At 27.0% G+C, this 20,834-nt stretch overlaps 1 protein-coding gene across 5 annotated transcripts in view; it reads left to right on the forward strand.

The window, feature by feature from the left end:
* LOC127289465 (protein pangolin, isoforms A/H/I/S) overlaps positions 1-20,834 on the forward strand; it is a 194,249-nt gene that overhangs the window by 13,167 nt on the left and 160,248 nt on the right. The window lies entirely within an intron of this gene.

Genomic DNA, 20,834 nt, shown 5'->3' on the forward strand with positions numbered 1-20,834 from the left:
GTTAATACAATCACAAAATGTCATTCTACCAATTACATTTTTAATTGGTTTAACTATTTTTATACAGTTAATAGAACCGTTTAAATTCAGTTGAGGACCTATTGTACTACTCAGAGTAGTTAAAAAATAGTAAAACCTACTAGTTTTTTTCTTCAGTGTGTTAAAAAAAATTGTAATGTAATTAATACTTATGTAATTAAATATAAAAAATTTATAATTTGAGAAATAATAATTGATTTGAAAAAAAATTAAATTAACAAAAAATTGAATTTATTAAAAAAATTACCTATAATTTTAATATTATTGAATTTTTTAGTAGGTGGATTTTTTTTGTTAGTAAATTAATATGGCAAATTAATTAAAATATTTTAATTTGCTGAATTTAGAAAGATAATAACTTGAATAATAATTTGATAATAATTTGAAAAATTCATATAAATATTTTGTTTATATATTTTATTAGAAATTCTTTATTCTGCTTGAAAATTTAATTTAACAATTTATTATAATTTAAAATTTATGTTTAAAATAAAATTTTCTATTGTGTACAAAATATTTTATATTTATATTTTATATTTATTTATATTTTGGAGCAAATGAAAAAATTTTCTAACCATTTTAATATATTTGTTATTTTTAAAAAAGTCTTTATTTAGAAAACTGTAAAATTATTTTTTTTAGAAGCTGGGAAATTGTAATAATCAATGAAACAAATCTGACAATATAATTTTAATAATTTTGATGTTTAAAAAAAATTATTAATTTTAAATGTATTTGACGATATTTTTTCATACTATCGGAGTAGTTTTTATTCTAAATTTGCATTAATTTTTAGTAAAATATTAGTATTTGATTTAATATTTTTTTTGCTACTAAAATCTTAGTGAAAAATGACTAACAATTCGTAGAAATTTTCACTAATTTAAATTAGAGAACGAATTTTTACTAATTCAAATTTAGAGTGTATAAAGTCAGAAAGATTTCTAAAAAAAAAAAAAATAAAAGGTGCCATTCACAAACTATACATTACACTGTTAGTGGTGGTGGGGGAGGGGACCAACTGCATGTGATGAACTGTGGAAAAAGCCAATTCATATGTAACAGAACGTGAAATTGGAGAGAGGGGTTAAAATGGGTCCAAAATACCGTGACGTGTAGTTTGTGAATGGTCCCAAAAGATTATTAAATTCTGCATAGAGCGACATCAAGTGCAAGTATTTTTTATAAATAGAGAGAGAAATTTTCTATGGTTAACACTTCTATTTCTCTAGTTGATATATCCATTGTATGTTTAACACATTCATTTCTATGGTTGACAGATCAATATTTGGGAATTTCTATATATATTTACTATACTTGATTATTATCCACGATATAATTTTAAAAAAATAATTTATCATATATATTTAAAACAATTACATTTTTTAATATTATTTTTTTAAATTCACTACTCTATTATGAAATTCTTTTAAAAAAAGTGGTCGACGAAACCTAGAAAAGTCAAATTTTTAAACGCAAAACCATTTTTTTTCATTTTTAGAAGTTAATTATTTAAAGAAAATTAGTTTCGAAATTAATAATTATAAAATGAAAAGGCCTAAAATGGTTTAAAAAAAACAAATATTATATTTGGAATATTTTTAATTTATTGAAAATAAATATTCTTTATAAACCAAATAAATTAATATTTTTTTGAAATATAGAAATTTTAATCTGAAAGAATTATCAAACTAAATAAAAACTAGTGAGACTGATAGAGCAAGTAGAACTATAAAATGAAGTCTGCGCTTATCTTCTTTTCTTTATCCGAGGCATAAAAAAAACATGAATGTTATGTTGAACTATTTGTGGAAAAAAATCTTTAACTTTTTTCGTTATTTTCTATACTTTTGATTTTGAATTTCAAATCTAATTTTTGAGGTTATGTTAGCCCATTGCTTTTTAAATTTTAATATTGAGATTTAAATTTTGAGATTATGTTAGTACCAATTACTTTGTGATTTGATCTTTCATTTTTAAGTTATCTTTACATTTTAATCTGGGACTTTCACCTAAATTTTGAGGTTATGTTAGCTCTTTGCTATTTAACTTTTAATACTGACATCTAAATTTTGAGGTTATGTTAGTACTTAATAATTTGTCATTTGACATATCATTTTTAAGTTATTTTTAACTTTTTGACCTAAATTTTGAGTTTATGTTCGTCTTTTGTCCTATGACCTTGAATATTGAGATTATGTTCGTCCCTTGACCTAATTTTTAGGTTCTGTTCGTCATAATCTCAAACTCAATATCCTCCTGACCTATGACCCTGAATTTTGAGGTTATGTTTCAATTCTTCAGTTTTTTATCAACTTAGCTTTTTTTAGTTTTAAACGTTATGTAATGTTCTAATAGAATTAATTACATATTTTCCACTTTGACAAAATTTACCGTCAACTTTTTTTTATTTTTGATATCTCCTTTAATTTTCATTAATTTAATTAGTTAATTAATTAAGGAAGAGTAATATGGAAAAATCTAATTTTAATAATTTTTGTTCGTTTTTGCGAATTTAAAAAAAATCAATTTTGACAATGAAAATTTTTAAGTCAGTTATTTTTGCTAAAATTATTTTTTTCCATTGAAATTAATTCAAATAATACAAAAAATCTAGTTTTAATAATTTTTTATTGATTTTGGAAAATTTTGAAAAAGTTAATTTAAAAAATATTTAAAAATTATTATTTATCTGGTTCAATCAAATTCTTTCTTTGTTCGAAAAATTTATTAAAATACGTTTATTTAGATCAAATAAATATTTATTTGAATCAAAAAAATTTTGTTTGAAATAACCATAAAATTTGGTTAATACAAAAAATAGTAATATATACCCTCACAACAAAAGGATATCCTTAGGATATCGTCAGGATATCCTAAACTAATGTAGGATATCTTTAAAACGTCCATAGGATATCCTGAGGATATCCTCAGAACATCCAAACCGTCGTTACGTAGGTTATTTTTAAGATATCCTGAGGATATTCTAGGGATATTCCTGGGATATTCTAGGGATATTCCTGGGATATTCCTGGGATATTCCAGGGATATCCTAGTGATATCGTGGGGATATTTTTGGGATAAACTTGGTATATCGTTAAAATATTCTGGCAATATCGGTAAGATCTCCCTAGGATATCATTATTATTCAAATTTTGACTATTTGAGATAGCGATTTTTTTATATCCTTAGGACGTCCTAAGGACATCCCTAATTATTCCAGGGATATCCTTGGGACGTTCTAAGGATATCCACAGGATATCCTAATAATATCCGGGGAAATGATTAGAATATGCCTGGGACATCCTAGGGACAAACTTAGATATCCCTGGGATATCCTTAGATATCACTGGGGTATCCCTAGGGTATCCAAGGGATGTTTTTGGAATATCCTAGGATATCTGGTTCTCTGAGGGTAGGTATATATAAATTATAAAAATTTTAATATTTGTACAATGTTTGACAGTTTGTTTATGCCCAAAACCATAAAAATTCGACAAATTACGTAGTTTCGGGCAAAAATATGCTCGAACGTCTGTAGTAATATCTTGGGAATCCGTTAAGATTTTTTTTAACTTTCTTGGATTTAAATTAAAAAAAATATTACCAAATAAAATAATATATTTTACTAAAAATTAGTAAAAATTGTGGAAAAATACATTTTTCATTTAAGTCAATAAAAAAATTAGGTATCTAAGGATATTTCCTAAAAAATTTAATGCCTAAAATAGATCGCAAGAATTTTGTTATTATTAAAAAAAATACGTTAAACTGTTTTCAGAAAAAAGCGTAACATCCGGGATTTGAATAAGAAATTCATATAACACATTTTTCTAAATAGAAAAAAGTAGTTTCTTTAAATTAATCAGTATTTTTTACGACCTTAATTTTTAATCAAAGTTTGTGGCTTTAGGTCCATAAAATTTATTTAAACTTTTAAGAATTTAGGAATTTAATCTTTTAAAATTACTCTAATGAACCTAAAGCGACAAAGTTATAAATAGTTTTTATCATTCATAAAAAAAAGTATTAAATTTAAAGTATTTAAAAAAAATTGTTAATTTAAAAGAATATCGTTTCCTCTTGAGGAAGCAAAAAGAATTTTAAAAAAATGTTTCAACTATAATTTTACGTTCATCTATAACATAACATGTTACAATCATTTTATATGGAAACATTTTGAAAATATTTTTTTTTTACTTCCTTACAGTACTTTTTCCGCGTTAGTTTTTTCAAAGAATAAAGGTTAAAATATATATCATAAGTTGAAGATACACACCCGGTATATAAATATAGTCAGCATTGCACACCTACCCAAACTCGCCTCAACCTACCTACCTGTTTGCTAACGAGCCTACCTGCTGCACTTCTTACATTCGGATAGGTTGTCTGAACTCTCCCCGTTGTCCCCCCTTCACTACTGTGGCCCCTCGTTCGAGAATACCCATCCCTCGAAGAGACCAAGGCGTAGGATTGCTCCTCATGGTCCATGCCCCCATGGTGGTGTTGTACCTTCCTTTATAACTGGTTAAGCAAATTTCCTCGTAAAATACTTTCCTAAGAAACTGCGCCAAAGAAGAGAGCCACCTTTGGAATACACACACATTCACACAGAGTAGAAAACGAAAAATTGAGAGAAGAAAGAGACAGAGAGACCCAACCAAAAATATTGGATATTGTATAGTTGAATATGTTTTCAAAATATTTATTTATTTTTCAAAACTGTATATTTTTTACGTAGCCAGAACGAAATAATTCTGCTTTGCCGCATTTTTTTTACAATATTTCATGCACACTGTAATTTGAAATCACTCTGCGAATATAAATTAATGATAATTTTGAGAAGCATGAAAAATGGCAAAAAATTAATTTTACAGAAATTTTATATTGACTGTTACAAAATTTTTATTTATTCGACTTTTCATTTAATAGAATAGCCGACAGAACGTTGCGCGTAGAAACGTTTCGGCGCAAATTTTGAAATTAACCAATCAAAATTTTCTGGATATAGGGTAAGTGTACTAATTACGGCGCGTTCATAAAAAATAACTATTATTACTATTATATTTAATATAACTGTTGCCAAATGATTAAAAAAAATTATTTCAATCTTTTTTTGATACAAATACTTATAAAGATGCACATTTAAACAATTATTAATTTAATTATTTGAGATCAAATTTTCTTCCGCGCCGCAATTGAAACATTTTTAAGATTTCCATTGGCTTCAATTTCGGCGGGCAAAGTATCTTCAAAATACACGTAATTTTGGTCACCGAAATTGATACACCGAAACTGATACAAACTCGCCGCAATAGAAAATTACGGTATTAGTTTTAATTTCTCATATTTGTTTAAATAATCGATTTTTATAGAGTTAAAATTTTTTTTTAATATCTTAATAACATTAGCTTTAAGTTTAATAAGTCTTAAATTGAGTTTATACAATAGAAATGTCGAATTTTCTATTTCAAAGGTGTTTTGACTCGAATCTCGCCGCAATTAGTGCATTTACCCTATTTTGTTGATTGGTTAATTTTAAAATTCGCGCCGAAACGTTTCTGCGCGCAACATTCTGTCGAATAAATAAATTCAAAAAAATCGGTTACATGGAAATTCTATCAAATAATAATTCAAACAAATGAATATTTTTCTAAAAAAAATTGTATGCAATGAAATTCATAATAATTCATTTAAATGGCTATTCTCTTAAATGAAAAGTCGAACAAATGCAAATTCTGACAAATAAACATTTAGATTGAATAGAAATTCTGTAAAATAAATGTTGGGTTATATAAAAATTCTGCGTTATAAAAAATCAGTTTAATGGAAATTCTGTCAAATAATATTTCGAACAAACAAAAATTAGACTAGAAGAAAAGTCTATCTATTGAAATTCTATCAAATAAAAAAAAATAAATTATTTTTAGGCATTACCCTCACAACAAAATGATATCCTGAGGATATCCTCAGAATATCCTAAACTAATGTAGGATATCCTGAGGATATTTTCAGAACATCCAAACCGCCGTTATGTAGGATATTTTTGAGATATCCTAGGGATATACTTGGGATATCCTAGTGATATCGTGGGGATATTCTTCGGATAAACTTGGTATATCGTTAAAATATTCTAGAAATATCGCTACGATCTCCCTAGGATATCATTATGATTCATATTTTGACTATTTGAGATAGCGATTTTTTGATACAAATAGGTTTCCCGTGATTGTCAATCATCTTTCAAATCTGGCCTTAAAGGTGATAATTATAGCATAAATTTAAGCCAAAAATTCGATTTTCGACACTTTAAATTCGTTTTTTATGGGACTGACCGAATGAAAAATTTTTCTTCTAACACACGCACCGAAAGTACATTTTAGATATCTTGGAAATACATTATAAATACATCAAAAAAATATGTTTTCCATTTTTATTTAATTAATTTGTATATTAGGGTCGTTTAATGGATACCTTAGGGACATTTTTAGAACGACTCAAGGATATTCTAATCCTGAAGATAATATAGACATACTGTGGATATCCTAATAATATCCGGGGAAATAATTAGGATATCCCTGGGACGTCCTAGGGACATCCTTAGATATCCCTGGGATATCCCTAGGATATCCTAACCGCCGCTGCTTTGGAAATCCTTAAAGTATCCTTAGGATATCCCTGGGGTATCCCTAGGATATCCAAGGGATGTTTTTGGAATATCCTAGGATATCTGGTGCTCTGAGGGTATTCATGCATTTCATAATTAGACCTTATTTCCTTTAATTATAAATTCATGAGATGGAATTTTCATTTTTGACAGAATTTCAATAAGAATTTTCTTTTTAGTCGGATTAAAATTTGACAGAATTTTTTTTTTTTTGAAATGTATATTTACTAAACAGAATTTTAGGGTCACTGAATTTTTACTTTAACAGGATTTTTCTTTGTCAAAATTTTTTTTACATGCATAGAAGTTTGTTGTGGCAACAAATGTTTTGCTGCCATAGTAAAATTTGTTCTTTAAAATAGGGATAGTGAATAAGTTTTTTAATTTTAAAATTCTTGATTTGTTTAGAAGTCACGGCTAACTATTTTTATAACCGTTCTAGCAAATATTTTTTGACAAATAAATGACAAATTTATGACAAATAATTAACAAATTTTTTTTGAGCAAACATTTGTTAGCATAATAATTCATTTTTTTCGTGTAAAAGACAATTCTAATTTAACTGACTTTTAATTTAGTTGAATTCTCATTCAACGTTGAATTTTAAGTGATTTGAAAATTTAAATGTCCAACTTTTTTATTTTTTATTTTATTTTTTTGTTCGAATTTATATTTACGCGAATTCTTATTTAATAGAATCCCTAAAACGCCGAATTTTCATTTAACCGAAATTTGCAAATCGACAAATACACAACCAACAAAAAGATTTCGGCATGATTTTAAAAATTGACAAATCAGAAATTATTTATAAAAAATTGTGGTTGGTCAATTTTTAAAATTCAATCTGAAAACTTTTTGATGGTTATGTATTCGCCGATTTGAAAATTTCGGTCTAATGAAAATTCGGTGATTTAAGAATTCTATCAAATAACAATTCTTGTAAATAAAAATTTTATTTTGGATCCTAAATTATCAATAAAAACCAATTTCCGTAGATACAATATATCAGATTTTTACCAAATGTCAGTAAATGCAAAAATACTAAACGCATACAATGAAATACCGTGACGAAGTTCATGAATTTTAGTACGTACGCCCCTGAGGTTTTGATTGTAGATCTGAATAAGACAGATCGAGAAGAGGGGATATCAAATGAATCACTAACACACAAAAAATTACTGACTGATTTTTGCTATTGCATTAGTAAAATTTAATTAATCAGTAGTAAAAAAATTTTTTGGTGCTAACGATTTAATAAAATTTAACTAATTCAAAAGTCAGTTACTAATGAAATTATATAAAAATTGAATTAGTAACTGATTTTACTTTGAATCAATTAAAGTTTACTAAGAAATTATTTATTTATTATTATTCAAACATAAATTTCAACAAAAGAATCTATATAACTTCAATAATTCATTATTATTATATACTAATTTAGATTATTATTTTCTTACCCTTTAAATCCGAATTATTAAAAATTGTAACTAATTTTAATAATAACAATAATAATAATGAATTATTGAAGTTATATAGATTCTTTTGTTGAAATTTATGTTTGAATAATAATAAATAAATAATTTCTTAGTAAACTTTAATTGATTCAAAGCAAAATCAGTTACTAATTCAATTTTTATATAATTTCATTAGTAACTGACTTTTGAATTAGTTAAATTTTATTAAATCGTTAGCACCAAAAAATTCTTTTACTACTGATTAATTAAATTTTACTAATGCAATAGCAAAAATCAGTCAGTAATTTTTTGTGTGTTAGTGATTTATTTGATATCCCCTCTTCTCGATCTGTCTTATTCAGATCTACAATCAAAACCTCAGGGGCGTACGTACTAAAATTCATGAACTTCGTCACGGTATTTCATTGTATGCGTTTAGTATTTTTGCATTTACTGACATTTGGTAAAAATCTGATATATTGTATCTACGGAAATTGGTTTTTATTGATAATTTAGGATCCAAAAATTAAAAATCAACAATGATTTTTTTTCAAACCGAAGGTCGCATTGATGCCGAAACTTTTGTAAAAAAATCATTGTTGATTTTTATTTTGGATCATAAAATTCATATATATATATATATATTATCTATATAATTATTACAAATTTTTAGAAAATAAAATATTTTTGAAAAATTTAATTTTTATTTTATTTTGCAAATAACTTGCAATCTATACCTAGTATTTTAGAAAAAAAATTAACAATATAAATTTATAGGAAATAAATTTTCTCGTCTCTTTTGTTTGATACCATTTTTTTCTAAGGCTAATAGTTTCTTTTTTATATAACCAAAAGTAAAAAAAAATAGGAGAGTATGTAATTTATTTTTGCAGTTTCAGCGACATTGGATGAATTTATTGTAAATATTTGACTTACAAAAAATAAAAAGAAGATAAAAATAAACAATTTTTTATTTCATTTTTTTTGTAAAATGAGTAGGAGAGACTAGGGAACACAGTAAGTGTGCAAATGCTTATAGACCGCAATGTGTAATTGCTTGAACTGCAGCCGTCAGATTGCCAATAGAATGCTTGCATTTGCGCTCTTTAGTAAGCTCTCCAGCGTCATCTAATTAATAAAAAAAAAAACAGTTAAATTACAATTAATTTTTTAAAAATATTTTGTTTGTTTGTTTTACACATATTTATTTTATAAGTTACATAACAGCAGCAAAAATGTATTATGTACTCACTAGTTTTTTACTTTTTTGTATAAAAAAGAAACTATTAGTCTTAGAAAAAAATGTTGTAAACAAAAAAGACGAGAAATTTTATTTCCTATAAATTTATAATTTATAAAAAAAAGCCTATAGATTGCGAGTTATTTGCAAAACAAAATTTACCACTTTTTTCAATAATATTTATTGAAAAATAATACCAATTTACTCATTTTTAGTATTTGTTAGACTTAAAATTCATTTTAAGTTTTTTGAACACATGTACAATAAGTATAAAATAAATTAATATTCTTATTAAAAAAAACGTCTTTAAAAATCTTGTAATAAATTTTAAAAGTCTAAAAAATACTATAAATGTCAGTAAATTGGTATTATTTTTTAAAACAGTATTAAAATATTTTTAACACTTTTCTTTCCATATATTATGATCTTTAATGTAATTTAAGTACACAACTAGAAATATTAGCTAAATTCAGAGCCTTGCAATTTTCACATAGCACGAATTAACGCTGGCTAGCGGCCAGAATACACACTTGAACCATTCATCTAATTTTTAAGCTATCTCTAAACCATTGTTTACTCTCTAAATTGAGAATTCGTTTATAATTTATATTAGTGAAAATTTCAACTAATTTTCAGTCATTTTTTATTTCAATTAAAATTTAAAAATATTTATTTAAATGTATTCAAATAATAATAATAACAATAATAATAATAATAATAATAATAATAATAATAATAATAATAATAATAATAATAATAAAAAGAAACTTATGTATATTTTAATTTATACCCTCACAGCACCAGATATCCTAGGATATTCCAAAAACATCCCTTGGATATCCTAGGGATACCCCAGGGATATTCTAAGGATACTTTAAGGATTTCCAAAGTAGCGGCGGTTAGGATATCCTAGGGATAACTAAGGATGTCCCAGAGATATGCTAATCATTTCCCCGGTATTATTAGGATATCCTGTGGATATCCTTAGAACGTCTAAAGGATATCCTCAGGACGTCCTAAGGATATCCCTGGAATAATTAGGGATGTCCTTAGGACGTCCTAAGGATATACACAGTATGTCTATATTATCTTAAGGGTTAGAATATACTTGAGTCGTTCTAAAAATGTCCCTAAGGTATCCATTAAACGACCCTAACATACAAATTAATTAAATAAAAATGGAAAACATATTTTTTGGATGTATTTATAATGTATTTCCAAGATATTTAAAATGTACTTTCGGTGCGTGTGTTAGAACAAAAATATTTCATTCGGTCAGTTCCATAAAAAACGAATTTAAAGTGTCGAAAATCGCATTTTTGGCTTAAATATATGCTCTAATTATCAACTTTAAGGCCCAGATTTGAAAGATGATTGACAATCACGGGAAACCTATTTGTATCAAAAAATCGCTATCTCAAATAGTCAAAATTTCAATCATAATGATATCCTAGGGGGATCTTAGCGATATTTCTAGAATATTTTAACGATATACCAAGTTTATCCCAAGAATATCCCCACGATACCACTAGTATATCCCTGGGATATCCTCAGGATATCCCCAGGATATCCCAGAATATCCTAAGTATATCCCCAGAATATCCCAAAAATACCCTACGTAACGGCGGTTTTGATGTTGTCAGGATATCCTCAGGATATCCTAGGATATCCTATGGACGTTTTCAGGATATCCTACATTTGTTTAGGATATCCTCAGGATATCCTTTTGTTGTGAGGGTAAATTTAATTTAATATTAAGTAATCCGATAATCCAAATCCATTTTGGATCCAGTTTGGAAATACTTTATAGTTATTGTCGAATTATCGTATCTCATTTTTTGAGCTGTTTCAATAATTCTTCACTGAGCATTTTAAGAACTATTAATATTTAATTAATTGTACTAAATCTTTTTTTCTCCTTACAATAGTTCGTGTCGAAAGTTGCGATCACTAGGTACAAAATTTCATAAGTTTTAAATTTATTTTTGTTTAATGTAAACATTTTTAGGTTAGGCTCCTATTATAAACTAATTCGTAAGAAATGAAGTTTTTTTCCATCATATCATACCGAAAGCGCCTCTTAACCTAGAATCTCCCTTGTATTTCTGTATTAAATTCATATATAATACTAATATTTAATTCTTTGTCATAAGTTCTGCTCGTTTCCCTTTTTGTTACTTTTTTTCTTTTTTTGCTTTAAAAAAAATAAACCCACAATCCCATTCCATATTTCTTGTTTTAAAATAGTGTAACCCATTATTAGTCCCGCGCTCTATGTTCTCGTGTTAACGTTTTCTGACCTTCTAAAAAATTAATTCCCGTCTGTTCCTTTTGTAGAGACCATCCCATATCATATCAAGCAGAAAAATGCGTATACTCTATCGTTATATCCTTAGTATATATAATGTTTACATCCGTCGAATCAAATTAACAAGAATAAATATGTGAAGACCTATATTATAATCAAAATTTATTATCACTGGTAAAAAATTTGAAGTAGCATTATTTATTTATTATTATTTACTAGTATTTATTATTATTCATTCATAAATTATTATTTAATAGATGTATAATTTTCGTATAACAGAATTTATAAATGTAATGAAATTTACGTTAAACAGAATTTTTATCCCTAATAACACAAGATATCTTGGGATATATTGATAATATCCCGCAGATATCCTATGGATATCAAAAGGATCTCTTAAGGATATCCAAAAAATCGGGGGTTTGTATATCCTTTGGATATCCCATGGATATCTGAGGATATCCACATGATATTTTCTGGATATCTCTATAGACTTTCATAAATGTCCTCCAGATATCCCATAGATATCGTCAGGATTTTCCACATATATCATCAGGATATCCCATGGATATTCTGCGATATAATATCCAATAGATATTTTGTGGATGCCTTAGGGATATCCTGTGGATATCCTATGGATGTCCTGTTGATGTCCCACAGACCGGCGGCTTGGATATCCTATGGATATCCCAAGATATCCCGGGGATCATTCTAGGATATCGACCATTGATATGGATATCCTATGGATATCCTTTTGTTATGAGGGATGTAATGAAATTTACGTTGAACAGAATTTTTATGTAATTGAATTTCAATACAACAAAATTCATATCATTAAATAAATATAAAACTATTACTTTCAAAACCAGTGTATGACAAAAATAATTTGATATGATTAAGAAGGCAAAAGACGGTTACTGTACATTCATCACAGAACGAAGTCAAAATTTAGAATAATGTGTGAGGTTAATTTAAATAAAATCAGAATACTTACCAATTTCGAATAAATTGATTTACCTTTTTTTAAAATTAATTTTGTCCTATTACACTGTAAAAAATCAGCAATCCAAAACGCTAACCTGAAACAAGAGGAAATTAATATTATTAATATTAAATAATTCATATTATTTAAAATAAAAATAATAAAATATGTTTGAAAATAATATTGTTCCTTACACTTATTTAAAGGTTTATTAATTCAATAAAACACTATTAATTAATCAAAATATTAATTATCATTTATTCAACTTAAATTGAATAATTGAGTCTGGATAATTAACAAAAGAAATTACTCTTTGAAGGAAGAATATAGCTCTTCTTTGCAATAGGCGCACACATAAAATGGAGGCCCCTTTCTGGGGTATGGTGATGAGTTAAAAAGTAAGATAATACCTGAAAAAAAGAATCGTGAATATAAAAATATAGACAAGTCACCAGAAATCGAAATTAGTAATAAAAATTTTAATAATAATAATAAAGTAAAAACGGTAGTAGATACAGGAGCAGAAGTAAAATCATCCTCACTTAATAAAATGTGTTAAGACCTGAGCAGAATAGAAACGTAACCGTAATGGTAATCGTAAACGGAAGAATAGGTTAGAGAAGGATAGTCATATATTGTTGTTCTTCTCTTACTAATTCTTCCGTTTGCGATTGCGATTCCAGTTACGTTTCTATTCTGCTTAGGCCTTTAGGTTGGTTCCACAATGGGCTCGACGCAAGGTAAACGCAGCGTTGACGCGACGCATCCCAATGCTAACCAAAGGGGGATGCGTCGCGTCAACGCTGCGTTTGCCTTGCGTCGAGCCCATTGTGGAACCAGCCTTAGGCCCTTTCCAGAATGGAGCTAAACGCAACGCAAACGCGACGCATCCCCATTTGCTTAGCATTGAGATGCGTCGCGTTTGCGTTGCGTTTAGCTCCATTCTGGAGAGGGCCTAAGGCCTGAGCAGAATAGAAACGTAACCGGAATGGTAATCGTAAACGCAACCGGAAGAATAAGTTAGAGAAGGACAAACAATCTATCTGTCCTTCTCTAACTCATTCTTCCGGTTGCGTTTGCGATACGATTCCGCTTACTTTTCTATTCTGCTCAGGCCTTTAAGGTTGTTGTACAATAATTTCTTACAGGCTTCGTCTCATGTCGGCGGAAAGCGTAAGCCATGAAAGTGACAGAGTTATAGTGACATCTGTTTGTCTCTTTCATACACATATAGTTTACGCTTTCCGTTAACACTTTTTTATCTTTTTCTAAATCACATGTTGTCATGGCAATACATGCGTTAAAAATGACAAAAATGATTAGGCGTATCTGTCCACGAGTGTAACTAGATTATAGGCGTAATCCAGAAAAGGTTCTCAACCTGTTTATAAAAGTATAGTTTAGTTCCATTGATTAAAACATTAAATTAAAATTAACATTAAGCAAATGCAACAGGAATAATGAGTTAGTGAAGGACAAACAATATGTCTATCCTTCTCTAACTCATTCTTCCGGTTACGTTTCTATTCTGCTCAGGCCTTTACGTTAACCTCTTAATTGCAATGTTTTAACCAATCAGAATCAATGAAACTAAACTACTTTTATAAACAGGTTGAGAACCTTTTCGTGCTCACTAAAGGTACATTTACACCTTCGGTAAAAAGTTTTCTTCACTTTGCATTTTCCGAAATACACTTACCTGATTGATTATCCACAATGAATCATATTCTGGACAACCAATCAGGTTTGTTCATTTCGGAAAATGCAAAGTAAAGAAAATTTTTTACTGAAGGTGTAAATGCTTCATGAGCGCTCATAGCGAGAATCTAGAAAACGCCTTATGAGTATGAAAGAGATGAAGTTATACATTTTTGTCCTTCTCCCACTCATGCACTATAGTTGTACAAAATTTTGACGCTTTAAGGACAACGCATAATGGATTCGCGAATGAGATGCATAAGATATAATAAAAGGACACAAATCTTTTTTCTAACTTCTGCTCACGTTCGCGAAACTTTTCTGCTTAGGCCAATACATAATGGTTTCGCGAACGAGTTGCAGGACAGTTGCCATTGTCCCTCCTAGCCATTTGTCATAATTCTCGTCAACTACCACACCCTGCTCTAGTGGAAATTTAGTGACTTTATAGTAACTTTTAATTTTAACAATAAAGTCACTAAATTTTCACCAGAGCAGGGTGCGGTAGTTGACGAGAATTATGACAAATGGCGAGTGGGGACAATGCAAACTTCCGCAAGCGTTAGAAAAAGAGAGATATATGTATGTCCTTTTCTATCTCGTGAACAACTATCACAAAGCTATATGGACCAACGCACAATAAGTTTGCGAAAGTCGTTCATGAACATGGTTTATGAGATAGAAAAGGAAGGAAATATATATCCCTTATGTTTACAAAATATCTCAGCTGTCTTATGATAGATACTACACAACCTTGACAGAATTACACTCGTGGTTAGATATGCTTACACTTTTTTGTCCTTTTCTAAGTCACATGTTGCCATGGCAACAAGTATGTTAGAAAAGTATACAAAAAAGTGTAAGCATATCTGGCCACGAGTGTACCATGTAACGTAACTGTCAAGTGTTGGTTTTGAAAGTATAATTGTTTTAAATTTAATAATTTAAAAAGTGTTGTAATTAATTGATGATAAATTTAAAAGTTAATGAATTCATCGCGAAACAAGAGATGTAAGTTGAACTAAATTTTTTTAGGTTATATCTTTACGGCAGCAAAATATTTAATTCTATAGTATAGGTAGTAAAATATTTTTTTTGATTTAGTAGTCCTAATTTTTAGTTAACTAAAATTTTAGTGGTTCAAATATAAATTATTTCTATAATATTATTATAATCCACATTTTGTCTTTTTCTTCAATCTTGGTAAACAATTTTCTATTTCATTTAATTCAAACAAATAATTTATTTTATACATTGAATTATTAATTATTTATTAAAATTATTATATTATAACTATAACAAAAGAAAAATCGAATTTACCAAACACAACCCTCACAGCACCAGATATCCTAGGATATTCCAAAAACATCCCTTGGATATCCTAAGGATACTTTAAGGATATCCAAAGTAGCGGCGGTTAGGATATCCTAGGGATATCTAAGGACGTCCCTAGGACTTTCAGGGATATCCTAATCATTTCCCAAGATATTAGGATATCCTTAGAACGTCCCAAGGATATCCTCAGGAAGTCCTAAGAATATCCTGTGGATATCCCTGGAATAATAATTAGGGATGTCCTTAGGACGTCCTAAGGATATCCACAGTATGTCTATATTATCTTAAGGGTTAGAATATCCTTGAGTCGTTCTAAAAATGTCCCTATGGACGTTTTTAGGATATCCTACATTAGTTTAGGATACCCTGAGGATATCCTTTTGTTGTGAGGGAAAATGTAGAATAATTATAATAGTATAACAATAATTTTAATTAAAAATAATTGTTTTTTCACAATACATTTGTTATTTTTTCACAATATTTTATAGTTATTTCATATTTTTTTTAGTTTCTTAAAGTGTTTTTAGTTTGAGGTTATGAGCGAATGTCAACCGCCATAAGATTCGACTATTTCAGGTTATGTCCTTCTTTCAGAATAAATGAATTTTGTTACAATAAAAATGTTTATAATCTGTAATTATTAACTGATTAATTAATAGTACCAGCAAACAATTAATGATTGGGTGAAAAAAAAAGTTTGATCGTAAGTGTTTGACGTTTGATCTTGTTTGTGTCATTCAGTTTTGACGAAGCGAATAGAGATCGTTACGGCACCTGGTTTCCTTGTTTACAGAAGAGTGTGCACTTGGCAGGTCTCGGGAGGAGAAGGTGGAGACCTTGATTGGGTTTAAAGTGGGCCCGCTTGAGGCACAGGCATATATAAGACTCACACTTTCAATGTATAGTTAGGAGATGTTTTATATATATGTGTAGAAGACTCAATATTACACTCATATTCCCTTTGAAAACTAACGCCTTAAATCTCCACATTCGAGCCGGAGTCGTTGCCCTGAGAGACGGCATCGTTTCTCTCTCTCTCTCTCTTTCTTTCTTTCTCTCTCCTATCCTGACAAACTGTTAGTAGAGGGATCTGAGTCACTATTCTCTTAGTTATTATCTCCTAGGAACATATTTTAAATATATAATCAAATTTTTTTTTTTTAAATATAATTAAGTGACACATTGATCTATAGAGAAAATAATAGTATTTGTAACCCACGTGGAAAGATTTCCGGAAATTTTCCAAAAATAAATTTTTTTGACGGAAATTATTTGGAAATAATTTTTTTAATAAATTTTTTAACGGAAATTCTTCCGTAAGATTTTCGATAGTGATAGGTACTCAAGAAAAGGAAGGTTCTTATAATTTTCCAGATAGCACGGAAACTTGCAGCAAGCTTGCGGCAAGCTTACCGTGCATTGTTATATTTTATGAAATTTATTTAAAATATGAAAATACTTATTGAAAAGATGAATAAAATTTTTTAAATGTATTAAACATTTGTTAATTTAATAATACTATTTATATATCTTATTATATAGGTACTTACTTTATTTATCATTTTAATTTCTGGTATTAATTGCCGTTATTTTTTCAATATACCATAATTTTTAAATAATTAAATTAATTTTTTATATTTTTTAAAATATTTTTAATTTATTTTTTGGTATTATTTTGTATATAATAAAATATTATAATAAAAATATAATAAATAAGTAATAATAAATAAAATAATAAAAATAAAAATATAATAAAATATAATAAAACCTAATAATAAATAAAATAACAAAAACCAAAAATATAAAATTCAAAAATTAATTACAAAAAAAAAATTAAAAATATTTAAAAAAATATAAAAAATTAATTTAATTAATTAAAAATTATGGTATATTGAAAAAAACGGCAATTAATACTAGAAATTAAAATGTTAAATAAAATAAGTATATAATAAGATATATCAATATTAATATTAAATTAACAAATGAATTTTTTTTGAATTTTAAAACAAAGTTTTGAAAATGTGTGAAAATAATTGAATTTTTGTAGATTAACAGGTTATATTTATCAAAAATAATTGAATTTCAGACGATTTTAAATTAAAATTTTTTTTTAAATTCATAATCCTGAATTATTTTTATACTAAATTCAAACAATAACTAAGTTTTAGAAAATTTTGTATTTAAAATTTTTTTATATAATAAAATTTTTTAAAAACTATATTATTAAAAATCATTATTGATTTGGAAAGAATTTTAGATAAAAATTTATAAATACTTAAATTTTCGAATAGTTCCTATTAAGATTTTTATAATTAATTGAATTTCAAAAGATTTCAATTTTGATTTTTTTTTGAAAATTTGAATTGCTGAAGATTTTTTTAACAATATGCAATTGAGTTTTAGTGAATTTTTATCTAAAAATATTTGCAAATAATTAAAATTTTGAAGAGTTTTAGTTAAAATTTTTTTTAATTCATTAAAAAATAAAAAAAAATAAATAATTTAAACCTATATTACCTACATAAAACTTTGAATATGTGTGCATTTATAACCCGATACCTGTAGAAGGGACAGTTGCTTTCAATTGGAAAATTTTCATTATCAATTTTAGTTCTATTAATAATTTTATTAATTAAACGATTATATCTACACCGATACTGATTTCAACTTGCATATAGTATCTCCATGATTTCTACCTACTTACTTTATAGTTTTAATGATAATTCTGTTTTAGAAATTCATATTATAATTTTAATTATTATTTTAATTAAACTAATAATATATAATTACTATTCAAATATTATATTTCATTGAATAAATAAATAAAAATTAAGACAATAATTAGTTATTTAATTTAAAAATTAATAATTCATTGGAAACATAATAAAAGTTTGTTACAAACAACCAAATAAATGCCTAAAGTTAACGAAACTTTTTTTATGAATCAACCACAAGTTAATTTGGCTCAATTAATTTTTTCTTCGCTCGATAAAATTCATTAAAATAAACCAAACGTTTATTTATATTAAATAAATAATTATTTATTTATATCAAACAAATTTTGTTTAAAATGACCAAAAAATTTGTGTTAATACAAAAAAATGGTATATTTAGACCCTTATAACAAAAGGATATCCCTAGGATATCCCATGGATATCCTGCGATATAATATCCAATAAATATTTTTGTGGATATCCCTAGGATATCCAAACCGCCGGTTTGTGGGACATCAACAGGACATCCATAGGATATCCACAGAATATCCCTAAGACATCCACAAAATATCTATTGGATATTATATCGCAGGATATCCATGGGATATCCTCAGGATATCAATGGAATATCCTCAGGATGTCCGTGGGATATTCTTAGGATATTCACGGGATATTTAATATCTGAACATATATTTTTAAAGATTAAAATTGTTAAGCTAATATAATGAATAATAATATAATTAAAACAAAAATCTTATGAGCTTCTAATTTATTTTAAATGAAGATTTGAAACGCATTTTTCAAAGTTTTTAAATAAACTCATGCACTTGATGTATAATTAATATTAATAGTTATTCGTTATTTGCGGGAAATTAATTGCCAATTTATTTTCTGACAATATTAAGCATATGAATAAAGGAATGAATCACGAATGAGAAAAAAATTAGTTAATAATTTTTCAAATTAAACAACTTTCTCGAAAAACAAGTTGCATTTTATTTTATTTATATATAAAATTTAATTCACAGAATATTCTCACTCGAAGTCTCATTATGACTTTAAAAACAGTATCCTGAGAATATCTTCTTGACATCCAGAAGATATACTGAGAATATCCTGAAAATATCTGTGGGATATCCTGATGATATCTGTGTGATATCCTGACGATATCTATGGGATATTTGGAGGACATTTATGAAAGTCTATAGAGATATCCAGAAGATATCCTGTGGATGTCCTCAGATATCCATGGGATATCCAAAGGATATCCAAACCGCCGATTTTTTGGATGTCCTTAAGAGATTCTTTTGATATCCATAGGACATCTCTAGGATATCTGCGGGATATTATCAATATATCCCAAGATATCTTGTGTTATTAGGGGAAATACATTTTTCTGTCCCTAAACATTTTTTCTTAAAAATACATTTTATTAACTAATAAAATGTTAATTAACTTTAAATTACATGTTTATTCATCTTATACAATAATTTTTTTGTTATCTATTTCTTACCAACTTATTAAAAAAAATTGTACATTTCTTATTTTTTTAAAGTGGTACTACACTTTTTTAAGGTACTACTGCAATCCATGGAAACGAACCCTTGCCTTGTAGTGTTTATTATTCCATATTTTCTATAACAACAGGAGTTGTAGATTTTATTTCCTATAATACTGGGTTTTCCTTTTTTTCTTTCAATTTTTAATCTGAAGACACAGATACATTCAGATCGTCAAGGTTAAGTGAGAGGGCTTGTGGCTGGGCATTTTCAAATAGGCTACCAGACTACTTCTGTCCCATATTGTATATATATATATATATATATATGTATACACTAACAGTCAGACTGGTTTTTTTTACATTTAAATGAAGACAAACTATTATTACACGTAATTTTTACCGATATTAAATACACATTTATCTATGATACAAACAATGTTTGCCTCTATTTAAAACTTAAATTTTCACTAATTATTATATTTATTCTCTAAATCAAAATTCTGGAACTCGAATTTTTTGTTCATGTAAAAATAAGATTAAAATAATTTGCGAATTATTTAGAAACAATTTGAAAGAAAATATAAATAAATTTTTATCACTATTTAATTATTTACATAATTACTGAATAAATAGTTGGAATTAAATAACTGTCTAGTAAAAATTCACATTTTTACAGAAAAATAAAATTATTTTTGAAAAAAATAGTTCAAACTGTTTTACCTACTGATGATTTTATTGTTTCAGCAGTAAGTAAAACAGATCTGTAATAATTTTACTAATTTTTCATTTGGTTTTTCAATTTTACGTTTTTCAGTTTGTAAAAATTAAAATAATCAAACGTAAGACAATATTTACATAATATAATCACTCATATAATATATGTATACACGCACATA

The sequence above is a fragment of the Leptopilina boulardi genome, unplaced genomic scaffold, assembly GCF_019393585.1.
Source record: "Leptopilina boulardi isolate dan_hultmark-lab unplaced genomic scaffold, ZJU_Lbou_2.1 LbouV2_41, whole genome shotgun sequence".
Classification (NCBI taxonomy): Eukaryota; Metazoa; Arthropoda; class Insecta; order Hymenoptera; family Figitidae; genus Leptopilina; species Leptopilina boulardi.